Source organism: Tamandua tetradactyla, chromosome 7 (genome assembly GCF_023851605.1).
Source record: "Tamandua tetradactyla isolate mTamTet1 chromosome 7, mTamTet1.pri, whole genome shotgun sequence".
NCBI classification, from domain to species: Eukaryota; Metazoa; Chordata; class Mammalia; order Pilosa; family Myrmecophagidae; genus Tamandua; species Tamandua tetradactyla.
Window position 1 is genome coordinate 80,151,606 of NC_135333.1, and position 14,758 is coordinate 80,166,363.

Consider the following 14,758-nt stretch of genomic DNA (forward strand, 5'->3'; position numbering starts at 1 on the left):
TTTTCCAGGTGACTTTATATGCTCTAAATCGGCTTCAAGCCCATGGTGTTTTTTCCCTATAGCCAGGATTTACAGGTCCAGAAACTAAGGGGTGGCAATGAGAGCAGTACCACTCATGACTAACCATAGGAATCCAATATAAAAAATTTTGTTCTTGTCCCTGTCACCTTATGTTTTGCTGATCTATAGACCTTAGATCCAAAGGGATGACTATTTATACCAGGAAATACAACAGTGATTTCATTGATCTTGAGATTCAGATTATGACCTGGAAACTTTGGGATCCCCACTGCCTCTGAATCAATAGGCAAAAGAAGGGAATTACAGTACCTGCTGGGTAGTACAGCACCTGACTACCAAGGAACAATTGGATTACTAATACATTATGGAGATAATGGACTGTATGCCTGGAATACAGGCAATCTTTAGGGTGTCCCTTAGTACAATGCCCTGTGATTAAACTCAATGGAAAACTACAGTGACCCAATCCAGCAGGGCTACTAGTGGGCAGAATATTTAAGAATGAAGGTTTGAGTCAACCCAGAATTCAAAGAATCATGACCAGCTGAATTCTTGCCAAGGGTAAAGGGTATATGGAATGAGTAGTGAAAGGAATAAGTTATAAACACCAGCTATGATGATGTGACCAATCACAGAAGTGGCCATAATTGTAATGAGAGGAGTCTCCTCATCCAATCAGAAGTCTTAAAAGCCAGAACTTAAGAGTTCCCAAGTCAGAAAGAAGAATGTCTGCCTCTACTTCAGTCAGCCATGTTCTCCTGGGGAATTCAACTTACATTCATCAAAGTTTCCAGCTTATGGCCTATGCTACAAAGTCAGATATGCCAGATTTCAGAAACACCTTTACCAGATGTGCCAGTTGAAACTATTATGTACCCCAGAAAAGCCATATTTGATTAGAGTATCTCCGCAGAAATGTGACATACCCAATTGTAGGTGTGACCTTTTGATTAGATGGAGATGTGACTCCACCCATTCACAGTGGTTCTTGATTAGTTTACTAGAATACACTAAAACTCTAGTAAACTTTCAAAGTGAAAGGGGAAACACTTTGAAGAAACCTTAGAGGAAGATGCTTGGAAAACAGTTGCTTCAGAGCTGACAGTGACACAGATGTTTGGAGATGCTTGGAGTGCTGACAGATGTTGCCATGTGCCTCCCCATGAGATGCTAAGCAAGCCAGAACCCAGAGATGGGTCCGGGAGGAACTAAGGGAAGACCACAGAAGTCAAGTGAGGAACTCCCACAGGAAACAAGCTGAAAGCAACAGAACCCAGAAGCAAGGGATCAGCAGATGCCAGCCACATGACTTCCCAGTTAACAGAGGTGTTCCAGATGGCATCAGCCTTTCTTGAGTGAAGGTGACCTTTTTTGGTGCCTTAATTTGGACATTTTCATGACCTTACAACTGTAAACTTGAAACATTAAATTCCCTTTTTAAAAATTGTTACACTTCTGGTATATTGCATTCCGGCAACTTAACAAACTAATACCCTAGAGTTACCAGCTAATGACTCATCCAATGGAATTTGCACTTTCGAAATTCAATGGCTGTATGAACCAATTCCTATTAACCATCATCTATCTATCTATCCATCTACCTATCTGTTTCTATCTATCTATCTATCTATCTATCTATCTATCTATCTATCTATCTATCTATCTATCTATCTACCTACCTACCTACCTACCTACCTACCTCTCTATCTATTTATCAGTCAATCATGTAACCCATCTATCTACACTGCCAGTTCTGTTTCTCTGGAGAACTCTGAATACACTACAATGCAGAAAGATTTTTCTCTTTTTAGCAATGGTAGTTCCTTTACAATGAGGAAAGATACCCTCCTTAAATGTTCTATTTTTGGCAAATCTAGTAAAACCAAAGATAATTCAGGTTCAAACTCAATATCAAAACCATAAAAGCTCTGTGGACTTATTAGACATATTTTGACCCTTCTGTTTGTAGGTGGGAAACTGTAACAAAGAATTAGAAATTTCAACTCAGAATTTTTTTATTTTTCTTCCCCATAGCTGGGCAACTTGACAGCCACCTGGAAACTCAGGCTTACTTGGGAGAAATCCTGTATTTATTTAAGGATCTAAAGAGCTTTACTCTAATTCTCAGAAATAGCCTTTCTGTTTCTTTAGCTCAGTCACCAAGTTTATAGTTTTTATATATGAGATATTGCTATATGAGTACTTCCTAAAATCAAGCACTCACATTTAACAAAATTCTGACACCGGGATAATTTGGTTGCTTCTGAGTTTCTATCTTCATAATGTGTTTCTTTGATATTTGAGTGTTGATCATGTACATAGGATCCCTGGCCCACAAACCTATATAATTCTATAAATATGTTACTGATGTATTTTTATATGATTTTTGGGTGTGCTTTTATTTGAATATGTTCAGATGTGATCTGTCAAATAAATAAGTATCTTGCCTACCTGGAAAATATATAGAGTTGCAACTTGAAGGACAGCTTCTGAGTTCTTAAAGAGTTGTTCTGACTTGCAACTATTAATCAGTATGTCTCTATGTAATAAAAAGAAACCAGGGACTACTGTTTCCAAAAAGATGCAGTAGACATACTTTTATGTATTTCTACCACTAAATATGACTACAAACCCTGATAATTACAAACAAAAATAAAACAACTCTGAAAGGTGGAGACAAGAAATCAGATTGGCTAGGGACTACAGGACATAAGGCAAAGCATGTTTGTGAGTTGCCTGTGTTTTGTTTTTGTCCCATATATTCCAGTCTTGAGGCTGAAGAAGTTGTTAAATCAGAACTGCAAATGAATGCAGACAAGCAACCTCAACAACAATTAACAATGTGCTCTCTCTAACCAAAACATCAGGAAAGAGACAACCTGGCAAGACTGAAAACTCTCAAACAATATTTACTCTACTAGCCACAGAAAAAAAATGTGGTGCTACTCCCATCCATGACAGCAAAGGCCAAGCAGGAACCCTAAGCTTCAACCCTTCTAGGACTATAATGAATTACCCCAAACCACATGTCTGTGAGATATCATAGGTAACTGATTAGGGAGTCAAGACTTTTATTTCCCTGTGTGGTTATGATGACCCGTTCTTTCCCCCCTTATATGGAGATTATATGAGAATCCTGTACTTCCACCCCTACTTGACATTAATGAGGCACCTATCTCCTCCCTGTTGAGATGGTGTCAGAAAAGTCTCACTGCAGGTTCAGGAATTTTACCGCAGACCAGCTGTAAAAAATCTCTGTTATAGTGTTAATGAAAGCCCCGTGGGTACACAGTAAAATGGCATGCTTATGCCTTCAGGATGGGAAGTTATCACTGGAGGCAAAGTGAGGAACCTGGACTTCTTTCCATATGTCTATATTTTAATAGAAAATCACTTATCATAACAAGAACCCTGATAATCTCAAACCGAATGAAAAGATGTGAACATTGAGATAAATATGTTAACATTTTGTGAGAAACATATGGAAGCAGCCATCATAAAAATGCTTCAGTGAGAAATTATGAAAATAGTTGATACAAATGAGAAAACTGAGACCTAAGCAAATAGAAATGTCAACAAAGAAATAGACAATGTAGAAGAAACATATGAAAAATTTCGCATGAAAAAATAAAATAACTGAAATAAGAACTCAATATATGGGCCCAATATCAAACAGAAGAGTGGTAGAAAAAAAAAAAAAAGCCCTGAACTTAAAGATGGAACAATAAAATTTGAATGATTTGAACAAAAAAAAGGGTTAACAGGTAAAAAATGGAGCCTCAGGGACCAGTGAATCTTTGATAAAAGATTTAAAAGTCATGTCAGCATAAAGAGAGGAGAAAAAACTGGAATGAGAAGTAATAGACAAAATATTCTGAAATTTAATGAAAGACATAGACCTACACATACCAGAAACTCAATGAAATCTAAGCAGGATAAGCTTAAATATATCTACACTGGGATATATTAGAATGAAATAAACAAAAACAAAAGATGAAGACACAAATGTAAATAGAGCAAGAAAGAAGCTACTTATCACATACAAAGTATCCTCAGCAATATTAACAACCAATTTTTTATCAGAACCATGAAATTCAGGAGGCAGTTGGATGACATAATTTACAGAGAGGGATAAAAAAAGAGAAAGAAACAAGCTGAAATGGAAGGACATAGAGAGTAACTTGAAGCCATAAAAAGAAATAAAAAACAAAGGTAAAGCTAACTACATAGATGAACATTTAAGCCAGTGCTGTTGCATATTTGGTTTATAACTGCTCTTCTTTTCCCTAGATGATTTGAAGAACAGAACATAAAAATAATTATATATCTATGTTTAATGGGCATGCAAAGGGTAACAATGTAATTTGTGACAAAAACAATAAAAAGGATATGTGGGACACTGCAATTTTGTATATTATTGAAAGTAAGTACAATATCTTTTTTTTTTTTTTGCATGGGCAGGGACCGGGAAATGAACCTGGGTCTCCCGCATGGTGAGCGAGAACTCTGCCTGCTAAGCCACCGTAGTCTGCCCATAAAAGTAAGCATAATAATATCTTAGTTAACTCAACAAAGATAGTCCTAAATTTAAGATGTGAATTATAATCCCCAGAACAACCACTAACAAAGTAACTAGAAGGTATAAAGAAACAGAAGTGAGAAAGAATCAAAATTGTGGAAATAAAGAAAAAGGCAGTGGTGGAAGAATTGAAGAACAAATAAGGATGTAAGACACAGAAGACCAAAATCTTTATAACAAAATAAGTCATCCATGATCAGTAATTATTTCAAATGCAAATGGATTAAACGCTCCAATTATAAGGCGGAAATTCACAGAATGAACAAAAAGAAACATGATCCATTATATATTGTCTACACAAGACTCGCTTTTGATCCAAAGTCATAAGTAAGTTCTAAGTGAAAGGATGGAATAATATATCTTTTGCAAATAGTAACCAAAAGAGAGCCAGGTGGTTATATTAATACCAGACAAAACAGATTTTAAATTAAAAAATTTTATAAGACAATTATAACATTGTAAATTTAAAATGGTCATTCCATTAAGAAACTACAACACTTATAAATATGTACGTACCTAACAACAGAGCCCCAAGATATAAGAAGCAAATATTATCAGAGTTGAGGGGAGAAACCACTCTAAAATAATAGTTGGAGACTTCAGTACACCATATTCAGTAATACAGAACATTTAAACAACAGAAGATCAGTAAGGAAATAGAGGACATAATCAAAACTAGAAACCAAATAGATCTAATGTGTGTGTGTGTGTGTGTGTGTGTGTGTGTTGTATATATGTGTGTGTGTATGCATCACTCCACCTAAACATAATAGAATGCATATTCTTATCAAGTGCACACAGAACACTCTGCAGAGTAGATTATATGTTTGGCCACACAACAATTCTCAATAAGTCTTAAAAGATTCAAATCATGAAAAGCATCTTCTCCAATTCCAAGAAAAGAGGACAGAAATCAATGAGAAAGAAAACTGCAAAATTCGCAAATATATAGATATTAAACAGTGCTGTCATCAATAACAATGAATCTGTCAAGGAAGAAGTTGCAAGGGCAATTATAAAAGATTTTGAGACAAATGAACATGAAAACACAATATACCAAAAGTTATGGGATGCAGCAAAAAATAGTGCTCAGAGGGAAATTTATATTTGTAAATGCCTACAGACAAAAAGGAAGGTTTCAAAATAATAAATTAATTATACACTGTAAGTCACAAGCAAAAGAATAGCAAGCTAAACCCAAAGCTAGTAGAAAGGAAGAGAATAGTTAAGTTTAGAATGGAGATAAATGACACAGAGAATAGAAAACCAACAGAAGAAATTAGTGAAACTAAATGTTATTTTGTTTTATAAACTCAGCAAAATCAACAAACCTTAGCTAGACTGACTAAGAAAATAGGAGAGAAGACACAAATAACTAAAATCAGAAATATAAGTGAGGGCATTATATAAGTAAGGGCATTATTACTGACCTTTCAGAAATAAAAAAGATTATAGAATAATACATGACAAAGCTGCCTCTACATGAACAATTGTATGCCAGAAAATTAGATCATCTAGATGACATGTAAAAATTCCTAGAAATATAGGAATTATGTAAACTGACACAAGGGAACATGGAAAAAAAAACTCAACAGATTTATAACAAATTCATCTATTGAATCATTAATCAAAAACCTCCCAACAAAGGAAAGTCCAGAACCAAATGGCTTTACTGGTGAATTTACCAAATGTTAAAAGAATAATTAGCACTAATAATTCTGAAATTCTTCCAAAATAATTGAATAGGAGGGAGCACTTGCCAACTCACTCTACACTACACTGTTACCAAAACCAGAGGAAGACATTACAATTAAATAAAATTAGAGACCAATATCCTTTATGAATATATGTCCAGTAATCCTCCACAAAATATTCATGAACCAAATATGCTGTTGGATTTGCACTAATACATGAATTTAGCAGTTTCAGGCTATAAGATCAACACACACAAATGTGCTGTTGGATTTGGTTGATGATGAATATTTTGTGGGGGATTATTGGACATATATTCACAAAGGATATTGGTCTCCAATTTTATTTAAAACAGCACATTAAAAGGATTATACACCATGACCAACAGGCATTTATCCCCAGAATGAAAGAATGGTAAACAGAAGAAAAACAATCAACTAATATAGCACATTAATAGAAGGAAGGACAAAAGGAGGAAAAACTCACAAAATTATTTCAGTTGATATAGAAAAAGCATTTGACAAAATCCAATGCACTTTCATGATAAAACACTCAGAAAACTAATAATAGAAGGGAACATCTTCTACATGATAAAAGACATTTCTGAAAAAGTCACAGCAAATGATGATGCTCATTGATGCAAGACTGAAAGCTTTTCCCCATAAAACTGGAAAGAAGACAAGGATGTCTCCTTTCACTAATGCAATTCAACATTGCACTGGGAGTTCTAGCCAGAGAAATTAGCAAGAAAAAGAAATAAAAGGCATCCAAATTTTAAAACAAGAGGTAAACCAATCTCTATTTGCAGATGACAAGATTCAAAATACAGAAAATCCCAATGAATAAAGGAAACTATAGCACTAATACATGAATTTAGCAGTTTCACATTATAAGATCAACACACAGAAATGAGTGTGTTCCTATACATCTGCAATGAACAATGTGGAAAGTCATTCAAGATGATCCGCGTGCAATTTAAGAATGGATCCCAACAATCTAATAATCTGATCCTGACAGACCATACCTCTCTTTGGTTCCCAAAAGTTTCTGTCTCCCTCCCTCTCACCTCCAACATTAAAAGTCCTACCTTACCTCTCTCTCTAAGCCAACTTGGCAGGTGAACTCACTGCCCACCCCTCTACTTGGGACATGACTCCCAGTAAATCTCCCTGGCATCATGGGACAGGACTCCCAGGGATGAGCCAGGACCCAGCATCATGGGACTGAGAAAGCCTTCTTGACCAGAAGGGGGAAGAGAGAATTGAGACAAAATAAAGTTTCAGTGGCTGAGAGAATTCAAACAAAATTGAGAGGTTATCCAGGAGATTATTCTTGTGCATTACGCAGATATCCCTTTTTCATTTATGGTGCATTGGAGTGGCTAGAGGGAGGTACCTGAAACTGTTCAACTGCATTCCAGTAGCCTTGATTCTTGAAGATGATTGTATAACTATATAGCATTTACAATGTTACTGTGTGATTGTGAAAACCTTGTGGCTGATGCTCCCTTTATCCACAGAATGGACAGATGAGTGAAAAATAGGGAAAAAAAGATAAGGGATAAAAATATTGGTCAGATGGTGATACCAGTGGTCAATGAGAGGTAAGGGTAAGGAGTATGGGCTGCATGTTTTCTTTTCTTTTTTTTAAATTTCTTTTTCTGGAGTGATGTTCTAAAAATGATCATGGTGATACACAATTATGTGATGATATTTTGAGCCATTTAGTGTATACTTTGGATGGACTGTGTGGTGCATTAAGATATCTCAAAAATATTATTTAAAAAGACACCTAAAATATTTTAAATGAGGAGTTGTAACAGAGAAGTTAAGATTTAACAAATAAGTATGAATACTGCATCATTATATTGATATTTCAATCACATCATTATATTGATTTTTAATCTCCTGTGTCTCGGAGCAGCTAGAAGGAAAAAACTGAAATTGCGGAACTGTAACCCATACCAAACTTTGAAATCTGTTCTATAACAAATTGTTAAAATGTACTTTGAAATTTATTGCTTTTTTGTATATATGTGATATTTCACAATATAAAAAAATGTTTAAAAAAATTCCACTCTTGAATACTTGGAGTGCTATAGCTTTGCTTCTTGTTTTCACATATCCTTAAAACAGAAGTTCTCACTGTATGATTTATATGTCTCTGGATTCTAATAATCTTGTTGTCTAGAGCATCCACATCTTCTTTAAATAGTTGCTCTGCTTATATGTTTGTTTGTTATGTTTATAAATCCTGTGGAAGTGACATTAGATCTTCACTTTCTCTACTTAACTTGATGGAACATAGGAATACCAGCACTGTTCCCAGGCAGCTTAGAGTTCTTTGCCAATGAAAGTATGCAAATATAAATGGAACAAATTTGGGCAGATCAGTTGCACCAAGCTTTGAATTAATGTAAACACAAAAGAACTAGGTATAAACTATTTCACCACTTAACACAACCTTAATAGATGGAGAGATTTACCATACTCATGGATTTGAAGACTCAATTATTAATTTAGTCTCACTGATGCCCTCACACACATACACACAAATAATAACAACAGCAGAGTGGGTTTTGGTAGAAATTCACAAGCTTCTTTCAGAATATATTCAGAAATGCAAAAGGCCAATATAACTAAAACCATCTTGAAGAAAAGTAGGAATATGGAGGAAGAATTTACCACACTTAATATTAAGACTGAATTTATAGCTACAGTTACAAATCAATAGAGCAAAATAGGTTGGACAGAAAGAGACTTATTGATTATTAGGAATTTCACTGAAGCACTTAAAATGATCTTTGCATAATTTTTAAAACTCATTTTCCCTCATTTGGATTAGCATTGCTGATATACCAAATCACTGTGGCAGATGGACTTGGTGAATATAGGAGTGAAAGGAAAAATTATAGAACAAGACAGAAAGTTTGGTGTGCTGCAGATAAATAGTTTTAAGACTAAAAAGAATGAGAAAGAGTAGAAAAAGAAAGGAAATGAGTGGAGAATGGAAAAAATAACAGGGAAAAAGAAGCTGGAAATAGAAAGAAAGCATGTCTTGACCATGCATTCAGTAGAAGGACAGAAAGGAGAACAAAAATTAAAAGACCATTTATTTTATAAAATATGTTAATGTATATAAAAGTGAATTCTATAAGCATCTAAGTTTATAATCTATAAAAGCCCTGAGGTAGTTATGTAATTACCTAACAGTTTCTTTTAGGTACATTTTTTTTCCTTTTTAACTGTTATTTTCTAATACAATTTTCTTGAGATATATTTACAAAGCATATAAGCCATCCAAAGTGAACAATCATTGGCTCACAGTAAATCATATAGCTGTGCCTCCATCATCACAAGCAATTTTAGAATATTTTTGTAACTCAAAAAATAAGTAAATAAATAAAAATTAAAAAGAAAACCAGAACATCCCATACCTCTTATCCCATCATTATTTATTTATTTTTGTCTTTATTTTATTATTCATGTACTCATACACTAAATAAAGAGAGTGTCAGTCACAGGGTTTTCATAATCACATAGTGTTCTAGTTTGCAAACTGCCAGAATGTGATATACCAGAAATAGAAAGGCTTTTAAAAAGATGAATTTATTAAGTTGCAAGTTTATAGTTCTAAGGCCATGAAAATGTCAAAATTAAGGCACCAACAAGAGGTAACCCTCATTCAAGAAAGGGTGATGAAGTTCAGGCTTTCTCTCTCAACTGGAAGGACACATGGTTAAGTCTGCCAGCTTTCTCTTCTGACTTCTTGTTTCATGAGTTCCCCAGGGACATTTTCCTTCTTCATCTCCAGGTTTCTGGCTTCATGGGCTCTAAACCTTTTTCCAAAATGATTCCTATTTAGAGGGCTCCACTAAGCAACCCCACCTTGAGTGGGTGAAGACACATCTCCATGGAAACCACCTATTCAAAAGTTACCACCCACAATTGGGTGGGTCACATCTCTGTGGAAACAATCAAAAAGCTCCCACCCAGCAATATTGAATGAGGATTAAAAAACTTGGCTTTTCTGGGGTGCACAACAGATTCAAACAGGCACACATGGTCACACCATAAAAGCTATATGGTTACACAATCATCAAGAATCAAGGCTACTTTATTGCAGTTCAACAGTTTCAGGTATTCCTTCTAGGTACTTTAAAACACTAGAGACTAAAAAGAAATATCTATATAATGCATAAGAATAACCTCCAAAATTATTTCTTGACTCTATTTGAAACATCTTAGACACCAAAATTTGTTTCATTCCTTTTTACCCCTTTTGCCAGGGAGACTTATACCCCTGGGAGTCATGTCCAACATAGGTGGGAGGGTGATGGGCTTATTTTCAGAGTTGGCTTAGATAGGGAGGGCACCACAACACAAGTGGTTCTCTGGGGAGACTCTTAGACAAATGAGTAGGCTTAGCTACTTCTTTGCAGGAATAAGTTTCATAAAGACAACCTGAGATCAAGGGTATAGCTTATTAAATTGGGGGTCCCTAATGCTTGAAAGAATATCAGGAATTCCCTAGGTAGGGAAGTTTAATATTTCCATTTTTCCCCAGTCCTTCAAGGGGACTCTGCAAATATATATATTTTTTATTTTCTGCCCAAAATACTCTTTGATGTTTTGGGCTATTACATTGACCTGTACAGAATAAAATGATCTTATTCCACATTCTAATTTCCATGTAATTATGTTGTTCAAGTAAACTGACCATATATATTAAGTTAGTGTGTTACATAAAATATAAATTTTGTATCAAATAAGCATCACTTTCTTTGGCCTCACACAGAGGTAGAATTTTAAAAATTACAGCCAATATCTTCCTTTACCCTGTATTCTGATTTACTTTAGTCTGACCAAGTCCATTTTATGAATATCTCTAATTGAAGTATGATCTCTTTTTCAGCTTCTTTAACAGTTGCTGTATGGAGTAATACAGACTTTCAGAGCTGCAGAACTCTAACTCTGTCTCTTGGGTGTCTTACAGATACCCTAAATTCCAGGTGAACCACAAGTTATATACAAAGAGCTCAGCATTTCAGAATTTAGAAGTAACAATTAAAATTCAGGAATGCATGTAATTGCTGTAAGAACTTACAATCTAGAAACCTTTACAATGAGTCTTAATGAGCATTCTCTACTCCTTAATTGTCAATTGCCAAATCTCTGCCCACATTATATCCTCTGATAATCTATGCTTTCAAATTCAATTCTCAGAGTCTGTAGTCAGTTCATATTAGTAGTTGGTTCATATTAGTGGTTCATTTCATATCTGGCTATTTCATTCAACATAATGTCCTCAAAGTGCATTCACCTTGTTGCATGCATCACAACCTCATTCCTTCTTGCACCTGCTCATATTCCATTGATGTATATATCACAGTTTGCTCATCTATTCACAAGTCAGCCGTCAGTCAGTCCATTAGGTCTAGGTACATTTTTATACCGTAAAATTCACCCATTTTACATGTACAATTCAGTGATTTTTAGTAAATGTATGGAGTTGGGCAACCATCATAATAATCCAGCTAAGGAACATTTCTACCATCTCAAAAAGATTACTGAATCTCTTTGCTGTTAATTCCTTTCCTCATGTGAGCTCATCCAGCAACTTTCTGTCTCTATAGATGTGCCTTTTCTGGACATTTCATATAAATGGAATCATACAAAATGTGATCTTTGGCATCTGGCTACTTTCACTTACCAAAATAATTTTGAATATCTTCTATTGTGTAACATACATCAGTAGGTAATATATTTTTATTCCTGAATAACATTTTATTGTATGGGAATGCCACATTTTGCTTTTTCCATTCACTTTTTTAAGGACATTTTATTTTTTTTTTCACTTTTTGACTGTTACAAATAATGATGCTATGAACATTTATGTGATAAGGCACATTCTTGGTGTGGCTGGTTGCCTTTTTGGGGGACCTTTACATACATTTCACATATTTTGGACCAGATATGTGGTCTTGACAAGATAAAATATGAACTCTTCATAGATAAGGAGATTGTGGTATATTCTTTCCCGTATTGTCCAGAACATATGTAAATATTTACTAGAGGTCGTCCAATAAAAGTGGGCATGTTCTATGACATTTGACTCAAACCCAGTGATACATCTGTCTTGGTGGGGAGGGAGCAGAGTTCCTCCACTATGTTGTATACACACACACACACACACACACATGCACACATACACACACATACACACCAGAAAGGTGCTGTGAATAGAATATCTCCCTGGATTGAGACAAACTGATGCCCACTAGTGAAGCTAATTTTTCTGTTTCTTCTCTTTGTGAGTAAAATGTTGTTCCATCCATTGCTATGTAATCATGCTACTATTGGTGTGGCCAATACCTACAAACCATGGAGAGAGCATGTTTCCTCTCCTAGTGACAGGAATTTTTACACTCCTGCCACTCTCCACATGGTGAGGGTGGTAATAGATGTCTCTCTTTCTGATCAACACATTGACACAGGAGCAGGGTCACTAAAACACATGCCATGACATGATTAAAACATAAAAAAATACCATCAGTTGATGATGTGCAGGCTCTCCTGAGGATGGTGGGCTGACAAAAGTACTGGCCTCCCTCTGGCCACATGGAGACAAGTAAAATACAAATAGTTTTATACAATCTCCCTGTTAGCAGGAATAAATTTATACCTTAAATAAAATAGAAATGATTCAGGTGAGATAAAAAATATATAGAAGTAAAAACTATACGCTGGCTTCTGGCTGCCTTCATGGTCCTCTAACACACTAACCCCATGGTATGTTGAGTCACAAATGACCCTGAGGGAAGCCCAGTGGCCCCAAGCAGGAAGCACTGTCAAATTCCGGCTGTTTGCTCGCCTGTTTTCATTCAATATAGAATTACCAATGGCATTGCTAAAACCCAAACTATTAAATGAGGTTTATTTCTGAAAACAAAATATAAAAGTTCCAAGAATAAGCCAATGCCAGGGAAGGGTTACGCAGATTGGTTGGTGAGACTGTTCGATTAGAAGACATTACAGACTCAGATGTTTAGGGCCAAGTGATAGAGCCTAAAAGAGTTATCTCCTGACCATTTGCTGCAACATAGCAAGAAAATAACCAGCATGATACAACTGTAGACGAACCTATGCCATGTTTTGTCTAGGTTAGTAAAAACATCAAAGCAATATTTCCAACTACAGGAAACTTCTCAAAATATAAAATCCCCATTAAAAACTGTCCCAGAGGCTATAAACCCCCTGAGGGTAATGCTCCTAGATACTTGATTATAAGACCCTACTCCAGGGCAAAACATAGATGAGATAGTCCTGTCTCAGAGAAAAATAGAGACATTCATAAAACAGAGGCCTCCCCAGTGAAACCACTCCACCTGTTCCTTTTGTTGTCCCAGAGATGATGATAGAAAAATACAAAAGCACCACCATAAATGACTGGGAAGTGTCAGCTGGGCCAGAACACAAATGACAATAACAATGAGTCTCCACAGAATTTGTTGCCTTTGGGGCTCCGTTAGACAGGCTAATTTACCATGTCTGGGCACTGTGACCACATCTCACGTATCTGGGCAAGAGCATCTTTGCTCCCAGGAGGTTAAGGTGGGGGTTTAATAAGTTTGTGTGTTTCTTTTTCCAGGATACCTCACAGTAATGGACAACCCCTTCCCCCATTAGTCCTGAGGGCACAGGCTTTTACCAGAGCTACCAGTCAGACCAAACTCTGGCTCTGTCAACATGTGAACTGAGAACAGGCCATCTCTTCACTTCATTCCAGCCAATCTGTTAACAGGGTGGACCACACAGGCTACTAGATATTTGACTTAGTCTCTCTCTCTCTCTCTCTCTCTCTCTGTCTCTCTCTCTCTCTCTCTCTCTCTCTCTCTCTCTCTCACACACACACACACATACACACACACACACTCCAGATAAATATGGCCAACTCCACTAGAAATGGGATACATCTTTCAAAGTCCAAGGGTTCCCCACAGGGAGTACCCCAACCCTAGAAGGTAACTTTTCCCTCTGCATGAATGGCACTGGGAAAAACTGAGAAAAGTTTCTAATAATTATTGTAACCAAATAGTGTGGTTTGATACTGAGGGCAGTTCTTTTCATTATACCCTAGTATGTCAGTACTGCATCAATGTGAGGTAAACAGTACAGGGGACATTGCACTCCCAAACCACAGAGGGCTAGACATTCTGATGATGCATGCTGTGTCTGCATGTGTGCTAAGCTAAAAACAAATGATGCTTTTGCATAAATTAATCTAGACATGTTATAAATAACATAAAAGACAAAAAATAGAGTTTCAAATTCTCCACAAGATTAAGAAAAATACAGTTCTGTGACCTTTTCATGTGGTTTGGTTTAGGCAATGGGTAGGAAAAGTGGTTGCAATTTCTCCTTCTAGTGGGAAATATTGTTTTTCCATCTGTTTAGAACATCTTAA